The sequence below is a fragment of the Phascolarctos cinereus genome, unplaced genomic scaffold, assembly GCF_003287225.1.
Source record: "Phascolarctos cinereus isolate Bilbo 61053 unplaced genomic scaffold, phaCin_HiC Scaffold_726;HRSCAF=1367, whole genome shotgun sequence".
Taxonomy (NCBI): Eukaryota; Metazoa; Chordata; class Mammalia; order Diprotodontia; family Phascolarctidae; genus Phascolarctos; species Phascolarctos cinereus.
This window is the reverse complement of record NW_027556098.1, coordinates 45,066,602-45,081,354: the sequence shown is the minus strand read 5'-3', so window position 1 is coordinate 45,081,354 and position 14,753 is coordinate 45,066,602.

Below are 14,753 nucleotides of genomic sequence, written 5' to 3'. Positions count from 1 at the left end.
GTATTGCTGGGTCAAAGGATATACACAGTTTTATAGCCCAAGTGCACTCCTTTAAAAAAAATAATGTTTACTTGAGAAATATTGTCACTGGTCATGATGGATCTGGGGGACCAGCCACATTTCAGGTAGGTTAACAATTTATAGTTTTGTTGGTTCTTACACACTAGTAATACTACCAATCCCTAGTGCAACTCTTCAGCGGTTAAATCATTGCATCACCTTGAGATCAAATTGTGGGATACCCTGAGGGAGTGCTATTGGGGTGATATTTTATTCTAGAGGTGGTGGGTGGTAGGAAGAAAATTGGATTTAGGGTTAGAGGACTCGGGTGCAAAGCCTGGCTTTTTTACTTGCTACCTGTGTGACCTTGGATAAGTTACTTAAACTCCTTGGACTTCAACCTCATCATCAATAAAATGAAAAGGTTGAATGTGATAGGTTTTAAATTCCTTTTTAGTTTTAAATCTGTAATTCTGTGATCTTATGCTTTTCAAATCCCTCTGTTTTTTCTCGGATGTCAGTTGTGCAAACCTCAAGGATTTATATTAGAACAGATTACCAAAGCCACTGGGATACCAGCTCTAACATTTAAAAATTTTCTTCCTTTTTCTCTTCTCCTTTCCCTTTCCGGTCCATCATGGGTTCAGCCTTGGTTTGCACCAAATACAAGGGCCTTTGGTGAAGATCACACTTTTTTTGTACTATAGTATAAAAAAAGTTCCCTGATGTTCACCCTGAAACTACTTTCGCGATCTACTTCCCTTGGCCTTCCCATATCAAAAACACAATGCTTTGTACATACTAAGTGCTTATTAAAGCATTTATTAGTGCTTTTTCATTCATTCATTCACTCATTGAGTCAGAGTACTGTGCTGATGCAATGTTGCTACAAATCATAAAGGAAGCATGTATCCAAGAGACATTACGTAACGCTAAACAGGCAAAGAAAATTAGCCACTTCCTTATGCAAAGGCTTGGCTTTTGGCTTTGGCTTGTACTACATACTACAAACCAATAAGCTCTGTAGTCAGCCACAGAGATATTTGAGCCACGTTAGTGACAGCGAGGTCAAGTTACATCTGAGAATTTTCCTTCGTTTGAACTTTTGGACACAGGTTATACCTTTTCTCACCTCTTGGGGCTATCCAACTTGTGTTCCCAAATATCTTGGGTATGGTCTTTACAGATATATTTTCCCTCTTGGGTTTTTTCCACATCTATATGACCCATTTTTACAGGCATGCATTGGTCTATCTTTGGTCCAGTCATGATTTTGGTGGGGGGAGAGGATGAGGCAAGACACAAGAAGAACAGACAGCTTAGTGTAAAATACATCAGAGTTAATGTCTCTATTTAGTATTGCAACATTTTTTTCATGTAAGCAAATTACTTTATGGGGTCCAGATTTAGCTTATTATTGTATGTAGCCTGGGCTGCTGGGTCCTAACCCTAACCATAACCCTAACCCTTGAGGGACTTTTTGAGCATGCTGTTTGCTTGACATGGAGCCCATTGCATTCCCTTCGATGTGGGTGGGGAGACCTCCTTTGACTGATTATCTGTAAAACTGGTAAGACTAAATCATTCCTCCCTTTTACCACATTCTTTTTTGTTTCTTCCCCCCCCCCCTCCAGTAGAAGAAAGACTAAAGACAAAGAAAACTGGCTTCCATTTTGAACAGAAACCTGGTCTACATTGAACTTTCCAAACTACATGGAGCTCTCCCTACAGGGATTTGGGGCCTGGGGTTAACTTGGCATTGCCCTTTTCTCAAATAAGAAAACTGTCTTGGGTGGAAAGTCTTCCAATGATTCCTTCAGTGCATAAGGCCAAGCAACTAGGGTCTATACAAAAAGTGTCCATTTCTACTGTTATGGGAAAAATATCTCCTCTTTGAGTTCATGTGGTAGGTAACTGCTGCTGAAATAGATCTACTACAATGCAGAAATTATAGAGGTAAGAAAAAGCTAGGTTTTATTATTATGCTTAAACGTGATGTCAGGAGAAAAACCAACTATTGAACAATTAGAGCTGTTCAAAAGTTTACCTTGAAAGCTGGTGAGTCTCTCACTTTAGAAGTCTCTAAGCCAAAGCTATTTGACCATCTATCAGATAAGTTATAGTGGGGATTCCTTTGGTGTACGGGTTGAACTAGAAGACCACTATGGCCCCTTCTAACTCTCAAATTCTGTGAAGATGGTGATGTCATTGAGAGAAATGGGAAAGTTAAGTGGTAGAGTAGTTTAGGGGTAAAGATGTTGACTTTAGCTTTGGACATGTTGAACTTGAGGGGCCAGTCTAGATGGACATATATGGCAGGGAGTTGGAAACGTGTTACTTGGATTCAGGGGGGAGATTAGGGATACATAGAGAGGTTTGGCAATCATCTGCATAGAGATGATAATTTAACCAGTGTAAGTAGCTCATTAGGCAAGATCATCAAAGGAAGGAAGTGTAGAGCAAAGTGAAAAGAAGACCTATATTTAAGGAGTAGGAGGAGGAGGATGAAATAATAAAGAACCAGCAAAGAAGAGTCATCAGATAGGTGGGAGGAGAACAGGGTGAGAGTAGTGTCATCAAAGCCAAGGGAAGAGAGATTGTTCAGGAGCAGTGTTGAAAGATAGAGAAAGATCAACTGCAAAAAGTCTGTTGAATTTAGCAACTATGAGATCATTGGTGAACTCAGTAGAATTCTGGAGTCAGAAGGCATTGCAAAGGTTGTGGTTGCTGTAGAAACTGTTCCCCTAGTTCTCCTCACTACATTTTGCTTCAGTTCAGACAAGTCTCCCCAGGTTTCTTGAAATCACTTGTTTCTTCATTTCAGCATGTTACATCCTTGTGTCATAATTTATTCAGGCATTCCCCAGTTGATAGAGCATTCCCTCAGTTTCCAGTTCTTTGCCATGGAACAAAACGAAATATCAAAAAACCCTATAAATATTTTTATATATGGGTCTTTTTCTTCTTTCTTTAGTGACTTTGGGGTATAAGTTTGGGTCAAAGCATATGTATATCCAGGTACTTTGGGGGGCATTTCCAGAATGGCTGAACTAACTCACCAACAGTGTGTTAATATGCCTGTCTTTCATCAGCCCTTGTAGAAATTATTGTTTTCCGTTTTTTGTTGTTGCATTTTTGGCCAATTTTATAGGTATTAGATGGAACTTCAGAGTTATTTTAATTCGCATTTCTCTAATTAGTGATGTAGAGTGTTTTTTCATATGTCTTGTCATAGCTTGGATTTCTTCCTTTGAGAAGTGCTTCTTCATTGAAATGCTAATACATTGTTGGTGGAGTTGTGAAATGATCCAACCATTTTGGAGAACAATTTGGAACTATGCCCAAAGGGCTACAAAAATGTGCAAACCCTTTGATCCAGCAATAGCACTTCTAGGGCTATATCCCAAAGAGATCAAACAAATGGGAAAAGGACCCACATGTACAAAAATATACATCGCAGCTCTTTTTGTGGTGGCAAAGAATTGGAAATTGAGAGGATGCCCATCAATTGGGGAATGGCTGAGCAAGTTGTGGTATATGAATGTAATGGAATACTATTGTGCTATAAGAAATGATGAACACGCTGACTTCAGAAAAACCTGGGAAGACTTATATGGTCTGATGCTGAGTGAAGTGAGCAGAACCAAGAGGACTTTGTACACAATAGCAGCCATGTTATGCAGTGACTAAGAATGTTAAACTGAACCCTTCTCAACATTACGAGGATCTAAGACATCTCCAGAGGCCTCGGGATGGAAAATGCTGTCCACATCCAAAGAAAGAACAATGGAAGTCAAATCGCTCTCACTTATTTTTACCTTCTGTTGAGTTTTGTTTCATCTTTCTGATGGTTCCTCCTATTGGTTTTAATTTTTACTTACAACTTCACTAATGTGAAAATATGTTTAATGGGTATGTAAATGTAAAGCCTATGTCAGATTGTGCATCATCTTGGGGAGGGTGGGGGGGAGGAAAAAGGGAGAAAAATTTTCAACTCAAAAGCATATGGAAAAAAAAATTTAAAAATTAAAATTAAAAAAAGAAGTGCTTCTTCAGATTATATTATTATTATTAAATTATATACTGGGAAATAACTCTTTGTCTTTATAAATTTGAATTGATTCTTTATATATCTTGAATATTAGATCTTTATTAGATAAAATTTCCCAGTTAAAAATTTCCCTTAAAATTTCAACTACATTAATTTTGTGGGTACAAAACTTCAATTTTATTTAACACAAATTATCCATTTTATCTTTTGTTATTTTCTCTATTCCTTGTTTTTTTCATGAACTTTTTCCTTATTTACAATTGCAATAAATATTTCTTTCCTTGCTCCTTAATTGTTTTTAATGTGAACTTTTTTTGTAGGTCTTTTATCCACTTGGAGTTTATCCTGCCAGACAACTCTTCAGTTTTATTAGCATTTTTTGTCAAATAGAGAGTTCTTGCTATTTGTTTGGGTTTAATGAGAAACTAAGATATTATGTTCATTTTCTTCTTTAATATGTGTACCCAATCTCTTCCACTAATTGGCCTCTCTATTCTTTAACCAGTACTGAAATAGTTTTTGATGATTTTTATTTGTTAGTATAATCTGAGTTATAATGCAGCATGCTTTACCATGCTTCCATTCCCTTTCCTCCCATTATTTTCCCTGGGATCTTTCGCCTTTTGTTCTTCCAGATTGAGTTTTGTTATTATTTTTTTCCAGCTTTATGATATAACTCCTGAATAAGTAAATTAATTTAAGTAGCATAATTAATTTTTTTATTATATTGGCTTGGCCTACCTACAAATAATATTTCTCCAACAAAATAGTTTTTATTGGTATATTTTGTTTTTACATTGCCTTCATTTCCCTTTACATCTCCTTTCTTACCACTCCCAAAGAGCTATTCCTTATGGCAAGAAATTAAAAAAAAAAGAGGAAAGAAAAATTAAGTGAAACTAATTAATTTATTGAAAAAAATGAACATTATGTGCAATGTTCCACAGCTATAGACCTCTGCCTCTGCAAAGGGGTAGGGAAGGTGTCCTCTCATATCTCTTTGTTTTGCGGGTTGTTGTACCTTACATTTACATTGCTGAAGTCATTGTCTATACCATTTTCCTGGTTCTGCTCACCTTCCTTTGTATCCGTTCTTATGTTTTCTGGTGCTTCAGGGCGTTCATTATATTTATCCTTTCTTACAGCACAGTAATATTCCATCACACCAATGGACCACAATTTGTTTAGACATAACCCACAGGATGGGAATGAATTGCTTTTAGTTGTTTACTATGATAAAAAGTATTGCTACACACACACACACACACACACACACACACACACAGAGCCTTTATTATTATTTTTCAATGACCTCCTTATGGTGTATATGTACTAGTAAAATTTCTGGATCAAAGGTTATAGACTTATTGTTTATCTTCCTTTGCATTTGTGGTGAGCCCCATGTGTTGTGAAGGGCCTATGTAGCTCCCATACTGTTCCCTGCATGTAGCATGAGGTTGTGGTTGTGTGGCTTGAAAGGAGGTGTAAAACACATCTCTAGCCTCTTCACCCTCTGACTGTTCTCCAAGAGAAATTTTTAAACCCTACTAGGAGAGGAAGAAGGAAGTTGGGGCTAGAGGCAGCTGCTCTACTCTCCTTAGAGAGAAGAAGTACTTGGGCTAGAATTATATCTATCTGCTCCCTTAAATTTTGTTAGTCTAGGGGATGTGATTTTCTTTGCTTTCTCTTTCCATTGTTTAGATATCAAGAGCATATTTTATCATAGAAAGAGATTAGGAACATTTATATTCTTCTAATTTTTCTTTTAGGCTTTTCATTTTTCTTTTGAGCCATTGTGTAACATTTTCTTGTTGTTACATGCTTTCTTGGGAATTCCACAGATTTCTGTGTTTCATTTGGACTTGGTTTAATTTCCTTTCTCTTATAATAAATATTTAAAGAAATTTGCAAATTTTTGAGTTTTGCATACTCATTTTTCCTTCTAATTTCCTAGCACTGATTCATGTGCTTATGCTCCAGGTTTTTAATTAAATTAAAATTTTTTCCTCTTAAAATATTTGATGTTCTGCTACTCTAGAATTTGTGTAGAGTTGTTATTTAAAGGTATTTGGAGGGGTTTGAGGGAGAGTGCAGGTGAGTCCCTGCCTTTACTCTGCCATCTTGGCTCCACCTTGGCTTTATTGTTAATGAGACCAGAATCATAAGGTTTGAGCTAGTTTTCAAACATGACCTACTTACTGGGAAAAGCAAATTTAGGAAAATATACTAAACTGGTGTAGCTAGGTGGTACAGTGGGTAGAGCATTGGCTCTGGAGTCAGAAGATTGTGAGTTCAAATCTGGCCTTAGACACTTATTAGCTGTGTGAACCTGGGCAGGCCCCTTCATCCAATCTGCCTAGGTTTCTTCATCTATAAAATGAGCTGAAGAAGGAAACAGCCAACCATTTTAGTATCATTGCCAAGAAAACCTCTAATGAAGTCATAGAAAGTCAGACATGACCAAAATGACTTAGCAACAATTAAATTATATTGGGATCTGTTTTGCAAAAGATTTTAGTAGAATTGCCTAGGACTCTATAGGTGACTTGGAGCGAGAGAAGCAAATTCCTGAAAACGGACCACTCCGGAGCTTTCTGAGAAGGCCTGTTGTTTCCAGGGACCAGACAACTTCATAGTACATCTGGACTCAAGATGAATTGCTGATTAACTGAATGTTGGGAGTGGATTGCCAAGTTACAAGGAGAATTGATGTTATTTAATATTGCTGATCATTATGGTATTACTTTTGTCTTTTTTTGGGGGGGGGTGGGTTAAATAGTATTTTACTCTTTTCCCCAATTACATATCAAGAAAATTTTTGGCATTTATTTTCACAAGATTTTGAATTCCAAAATTTTCTCCCCCCTCCCTGCCCTCCCCTGTACTGAAAATAGTAGGCAATTTGATATAGTTTATACATGTGCTATTGTGTAAGATATATTTCTGTATTTGTTACAGTTGTGGAAGAAGAAACAGATCAAAATGGAAAAAAACATGAGAAAGAATGAAGTAAAAAATATGCTTTGATTTCTTTCTCTGGATGTAGATGGTATTTTCCTTCATGAGTCCTTTGTACTTGTCTTGGATCATTGTGTTGCTGAAAAGAGCCGAGTCATTCCTAATTGATCATCACACACTATTGCCGATACTGTGTACAATGTTTTCCTGGTTCTGCTCATTTCACTTTGCATCAGTTTGTACAAGTCTTTCCAGGTTTTTCTGAAATCTGTTCTTCATTTCTTATTGCACAATAGTAGCGGAATGTAATTCTGTTATATTCATATACCATAGTGTGTCCTTTTTCCTTTTTTATCATCTCTTTGGGATACAGAGCTAGTAGTGATCTTGCTGGATCAAAGGGTATTCACAGTTTTATATCCCTTTGGGCATAGTTGTATTATGTATCAACATGTAAAAAAAAAAGCAGGGGTAGCAATACTGGTCTCAGACAAAGTAAAGGCAAAAATAGAACTAATTAAAAGAGAAAAGGAAGGAAACTACATCTTGCTAAAGGGTACCAAAGACAGTGAAGCAATATCAATACCAAACATATATGCACCGAGTGATAGAGCATCTAAATTCTTAATGAGAAATCAAATGAGTTACAGGAAGAAATAGACAACAAAACTATACTAGAAGGGGATCTCACCTGTCGCCTCTCAGAACTCAAAAAATCCAACCAAAAATAAACAAGAAAGAAAGGAGGTAAATTGAATATTAAAAAAGGTAGGTATGATAGACTTTTGGAGAAAACTGAAAGGGAACAAAAAGGAATATACACCATAAACAAATTAGAAGACAAAGGAATAGTCTACCTGTGAGATCTATGGGGAGAAGAAGAATTCATGACCAAAAAAGAGACAGAAAGCATTATGAAATGAAAATAGATAATTTTAATTGTATTAAATTAAAAAGCCTTAATACAAACAAAGCCAATGCAACAAAGATTAGAAGGAAAGCAGAGAGCTGGGAAACAATCTTTATAGCAAATGTCTCTGATAAAGGCCTCATTTCTCAAATATACAGAGAACTGAGTCAAATTTATAAGAGTACAAGGCATTCCTCAATTAAGATATGGTCAAAGGATATGAACAGGCAGTTTTCAGATAAAGAAATCAAATCTATCTATAGGCATATGAAGAAGTGCTCTAAATTATTTTTAATTAGAGAAACACAAATTAAAACAACTCTAAGGTACCACCTCATACCTATCAGATTGGCTAATATGACAAATAAGGAAAATGATAAATGTTGGAGAGGATATGGGAAAATTGGGACACTAATGCACCATTGGTGGAATTGTAAACTGAACTGATCATTCTGGAGATCAATTTGGAATTAAGTCCAAAGGGCAACCAAACTGTATATACCTTTTGATACAGCAATACCACTACTAGGTCTGTGTTCCAAACAGGTCATAAAAAGGAAAATGCTATCCACATCCAGAGAAAGAACTGATGGACTCTGAATGCATATTGAAACATATTTTTTTTTACTTACTTTATTCTTTCTTGTGTTTTTTTCCCCTTTTGATATGTTTATTCTTTCACAGCTGTGACTAATATAGAGATATATTTTACATGATAGCATGCGTATAAACTACATCAAATTGCCTACCATTTTCAGAAGAGGAGAGGGAAGAAAGGGAGGAAGAAAATACTGGAACTCAAAATCTTGTGAAGATGAATGCTAAAAGTTTTCTTGACTCGTAACCAGGAAGAAAATAATATTCAAAGAAATAAAAAAGGAAGAAGTTAGGGACCTGAATATAATTTTTAAAATTAGATATAATAGACTTCTGGTGATTATTGAATGTAAATTGAAAGGAGTATGCATATCACTCGGTTCTATATGGCACTTTTGCAAAAGATGATCATGTCTTAGGGTGCAAAACTTCACAAAAATGGATAACAGAAGAAGTAATCTATATATCTTTTATTAATCTCAAAAAATAAAGTCATTTTAAGTAAAAAGCCACTCAAAAAAAGTATACACATTAAAAATGAAATTGGACCAAATGGAAATTAATGACTCAAGGACACAACAGAGACTAAATAATTTAATCCTAAAGAAATGGGTCAAAGGACAAATCACAGAAATGATAGCAAATTTCATAATAATTACAATGATATAATATTCTAAAATTTTTAGATTATGTCCAAAGCAGTTCGTAGGGGAAATTTTATGTCTCTAAACACCTTTATTAACAGAAAAGAAAAAGAACAGATCAATGAATTGGTAATGCAACTAAAAATATTAGAAACAAAAACATGAAAAACTTCAATTGAATACTAAAATAGAATTCTGAAAATTAAAGAAGAAAAGAGCAAAATTGAAAACAAAAATTGGATTTATAAAACAGATCTATTTCAAAAAATAAAATAGATGAATCAAACTTACTTCATTAAAAAGAAAGAAGACCCAATTACCAGTTTCAAAAATTAAAAAGAACATAGCAAATGACGAAGAAGGTACTATTATACATTGTTTTGCCTGGCTATATGACACAAAACTATCAACTTAGAGGAAATAAATCCTTGAAATAAATTATTTTATAAAATAAATATAAAGTAAAAAAATTGACAGAACAAGAAATAAGAAATTTAAACAACTCAAGTTCAGAGGATGAGACTAAACAATAATAAATGATGTTTTGAAGAAAATAATAAGATAGACTCACAAGTGAATTCTATAAAACATTCAAGGAATAATTGATTTCAGTAATATATAAATCATTAAAAAAACATCAAATAAGGGTTCCAACCAAATTGTTTATATGATACAGATGTGACACTGATATATAAACTTGGGAAGAATCAAAATAGAAGAATAGAACTATAGATGAATATGACTAATGAACATAAGTGAAAAAATTTTAAATAAAATATTAGCCAAGAAATTTTAAAAAATCACAAAGATATATCACTATGAGTAGATTGTATTTATATCAAGAATTCAGGGTTAGTTTAATGTTAGGAAAATTTTTACCTTTATTAACCATATTAATAACACCACAACAAAAATCATATGATTGTATAATAGATGCACAAAAAGTTTTTGAAAAATACAATTTTGTTAAAAATGCTAGAAAATATAGGAATAAATGGACATTTCTTTAAAATGATAAATAGTATATAAAACTAAGAGCTACTATTATTTACAATAATGATAGCTTAGAATACTTTCAAATAAATTCAGGGGTAAAACAAGCATGTTCCTTATTACCATTTCTATTTGATGCATTGATAGAAATTCTATAAGATATAAGATAATAGATATCTATAATAAGACAAGAAAGTAAAAGAAATTGGTGTAATGAGCATAAGTAAAGATTATCACTTTTTTGCAGATGATATGATTGCAGATGATGTACTTAAAGAACTCTAAAGAGTCAACTAAAACATTAATGAAAACATTTAATGCCTTTGGCAAACTTGCAGGATATAAAATAAATCCACAAAATCATCAACATTTATATAAAATATCAACAAACCCCAGAAAAAATGGATAGAAAGAGGAATTCCATTTATAATAACTACAGAATAGATAAAATACTTTTGAGTCTATTTCAGGATACATACAACAATTATACAAATACAACTACAAATCAGTATTTACTGAAATCAAGACAGACCTAAATAATTAGAAAAACATTAATTGCTCATAGGTAAGATAAACCAACCTAATAAAGATGACAATATTACTTAATTAATTTGTTCAGTGCTATACCAATCAAACTACCAAAGGATTACTTTGTAGAACTAGAAAAATAATGATGAAATTCATATGGAGGAGGAAAAGGTCAAGAATCTCAAGAAAATGATGAAAAGAAAGGGGAACAGGGCTTAGCAGTGACAGGTCTCAAGCTATATTACAAAACAGTTATTATTTAAATAATTTGGTACTGCTTAAGAAAATGACATATTGATCAGTGGAACAGATTCAGAGGTGGGGAACCTGTGGCCTTGAGGCCACATGTAGCCTTCTAAGTCTTTGGGTGCAGCCTTTTGACTGAGTCCAAGTTTTACAGAACAAATCCTTTTATTAAGGGGATTTATTTGTTTTCAGTCAAAGGGCCACACTTGAGGACCTAGAGGACCACATGTGGCCTTGAGGCCACAGGTTCCCCCAACATAAAGAAGCAAACGTATTGAATACCCTAGAAATGTTTGAAGATGGTAATTTACAGTAAAAAGTAATAAATAAAATCCAGTTCTTGCTTTGTAAAAAAAAAGAGATTGAGGTACTTGAAATTAGGCGTACTTCCAAATTAGGTAGTACTGCAAATGAAGTAGTTCTGAAATTTGCCAAGTCATTACCATTCCTAATGGAGAGTAGATTGGAAAGTTACACATAGCTAAATTGTGAACTATAGCTTAATATAGTCTATCCATGTGTTATTACTCTTAAGTGCAGCTGATTATCATCTATGATAACATCTGTTTCTATAGCAATCTATATATTATATATTGTTTCATCATAATAACTCTAGTTCCTATTAGAGAAGAATTGGATGGAGTAGTATAGAGAGCACTGTACTTGAAATCAGAAGAATTGGAGCCTAGGCTCTGATACATTAACTCCGTGACATTGAACTAGTTACATAATTTCTTTGAACCTCAGCGTCCTTATCTGTAAAATGGGGGTAATGACATGAGTACTACCTATGTTATGCGTTTTTTGTGGGGACAATATAATGTCAATATGAGTCATTGTTGTGAATGTGAGCCCCCAGAACAGTTTTTGGAACATAATAGGTGCTTAATAAATGCTTGTTGATTGAATATGAGATAGATACATCATGAGTCATTATTGCCATTTTACTTACAAGGAGAAGCTAAATCACGTGCCTAAAGTTACACTGAGTCAGGGGCAGCAGAACTGAAATTGCTGCCCAGCATGTCCCGACTCTCAGCCATAAAATCATAGAAATTTTTCAGTCCTAGAAGAGAACTTAGGGATCATCTGCTCTTGCACTTTCATTTTACAGATGAGGAAGCTGAGGCCCAGATATGTTAAGGGACTTTCCCGAGATCACATAAAAAGGACTAGAACGTGGGGTGATGGGACCAGTGTCCCCCAGGGTTCCCCCACCCCCTATATAGAACATCAGTCAAGCTAGGTGTTCCTTAAAAGCTGACAGAGCTGGAACTAGGCGTCTGTAGGGCAAGTTTTAAGCTGTGCCTTTTTTGATGCAGCTTCCTGGTGGCCTCTGGCTGTGCTGATGTGGCTTTCTGGGGCTGGCATGCTTCCGATTTGGGGAATGCCAGTTTAACAGGCAATTCATCATACCCTGCTCTGCTGACCAGATGTATTTCCATTTGAAGATGAGGAGGCTGACTTCGTAAGGACTTCTGTAGCTTTGCTGCCTTAATAAGTGAAGAAGTTTCCAGAGAAGCTCAAACTCCCTGAGTTACCCTGTGAAAACAAGACCTACAGTAATGCTCCTTTTCCAGCTAATGGGCAGGATGAATATCAGCTAGCTGCCCATTCCCCGATATCTCTCCCCCCAGCCCCACCCCTATCATGAATTACTCTGCTCCCTCCCCACAATGTCTGGTGCCTCTTGACTCAGATAAAAATCCTACAAAAACCCACTGGACTTTACAAGTTTTGGTGCACACAATTATATCTGGGACTTGCAGTGGACTTATTTCCATCATCCCTTCTTGTGAGCATTTCCTCTCAATAAAGCTAGCTTGCTTTACTTTTTTGTTTCTCTGCTGATTCTATATTGCTGTGTTTCTATGGCTCCCCATACTGCTCTATGGGATTTGAACCCCCCTCCATCTCAAGCTGCATTATGACAATTGACAAAGAGGATGGGGCACTGAGGTCAGTAAAGATTGCTTTTGCCTTCGCTGTGGGCCATACAGCTGCCTTCCTAAGCTTACGTTACCTCTTACTCCTCCCCAGGGTTCTCCAGTACCCTGACAGAGGTTCTCTGCCATTGGCTCCAGGCCTAACCAATTTGTTTCCTTGATTTTAGGGGTCTCCAGCAACCCAGTTCCATTTAACCACTTAACAATCAGATCAGCTTTTTACAAAGAACTATTTACTTCAAAGAATAGCAAGTACAAACAGACAAACCCATTCCTTCCCAAACACCTGAGAGAGGCATAATATCTCCCTGTACCATCTCAGCCTCTTGGGAGGGGAAGGGAATTAGGTCTGCAGCTTAGTTTAGCTCCTATATAACACAGTTCTATAAAGTTCTAAGGCCAAAGCCCCACTTAGACTTAGAATCCCAGGCATCCTAAACTGAAAGGGTTTTCTCACTGGACCAGCTGAAACATCCAGCCTGGAATCCTGACCTCTAAGGTCCCCATGAGTTGAGTCTGGAACTGATTCCACAGTTTGTAAAGGACAAACTTTTGTTTGGAACAAAACCCCAAATCTGTTTCTCAGGGCCACAGGGTCTAAAATGGAGAGGGGGGAAAAGGTTGCCCTTTGTCTCGCCCAGCTCAGTTCATGCTGTCCATTTTCAAGTGAACAGTACCTTCGCCCCTTCTGGTCACAGTTGGAAAGAAAGTGACTGTCCCTGTCTCATGACTTTAAAGACAGAGCCTGTTCTGGCTGTGCAGATCATGCTCCATACGTGGTAGGGGAACACAGTGTCTCTCAGGAGTAAGTACCTGGGGTTTTCCACTTGGGTGCCTCCATGTTATATGACGTATAACAAGTCTTGTTACACTGAGATTACAAGGCAGTGCCCCTTATTGGCTTCAAGGCTGGCTGATTGTGTGTTTGGGAAAATCCAGAGTCTAGAGTTCCCTTGAAATTAAAACTGAGGCACATGACTAAGCTATTTCTGCGGTGGAATCAGGGTGGGGATGCCCCCATAGCCTGAATTTAATTGCCTAATGCCTTCGTGGTGAGTCTCCGCAGACTTTAAAACATTCCTGGCCCAAACTCTTAGACAAACTCCTCCAATAAGACCAAAAGATTCACTAAGATATGACAGAGAACTTAATGCTGCTGTAATTGCTGTTGCATCTGCTGGATGCTAATGTCACTTTAACCTTTCAACACCTATTAACTCCGAACAAGCCCAGGGTATTGGTAGGTGTATTTAAGAGAGTTAAACTCCTTATTCTGGTCACCCACCAATACCAAAAGTGGCTTCTGACAAGAAACAGAGACTCTCCAAGGCTCTTCCTGCAACCAAATTTATTGGTAACAAGATAGGAGGAGGAACCAGATGTTGCTTGAGAGATTTCTCCATGATGGAATGCTGTCTGAGGAGCTATAGTAAAGTCCTCAGATGTGTGGGGAGGGTGGCCTCATGGGTGACATCGTAGGGACTTGTTCTGTCCTCACTCCTAGTGCTATGGGCTGAGGAAAGGGGAAGGGAGGTGAGAGGTTTTTCTTTTGCAAGGGGCTTGAGAGAACAGCTTGATAAAGCCAATCAAGGGTCTACTGTAGAAAATTCCATAAGATGCCTGACAAATCAATCCTTCCTTTTAATCACCTGCAAGGGCACCTGGAAGGTGGACAATTGCACTGGAATCCTGCATGCAATGGTTTGAATTACAGAACTGACAACAAAGCCCCCGAGAATCATAATCAAGCTTGTTACCTTTCTCTACATTCTTGTCACCCACCTTCCAGCATTGTACTGCCTTCACTTAGACTTAACCTTTCCCTAGGCTTCTATTCCTCAAATATCTATTGGCAAAGACCTTCAAGGCATCTTTGTATA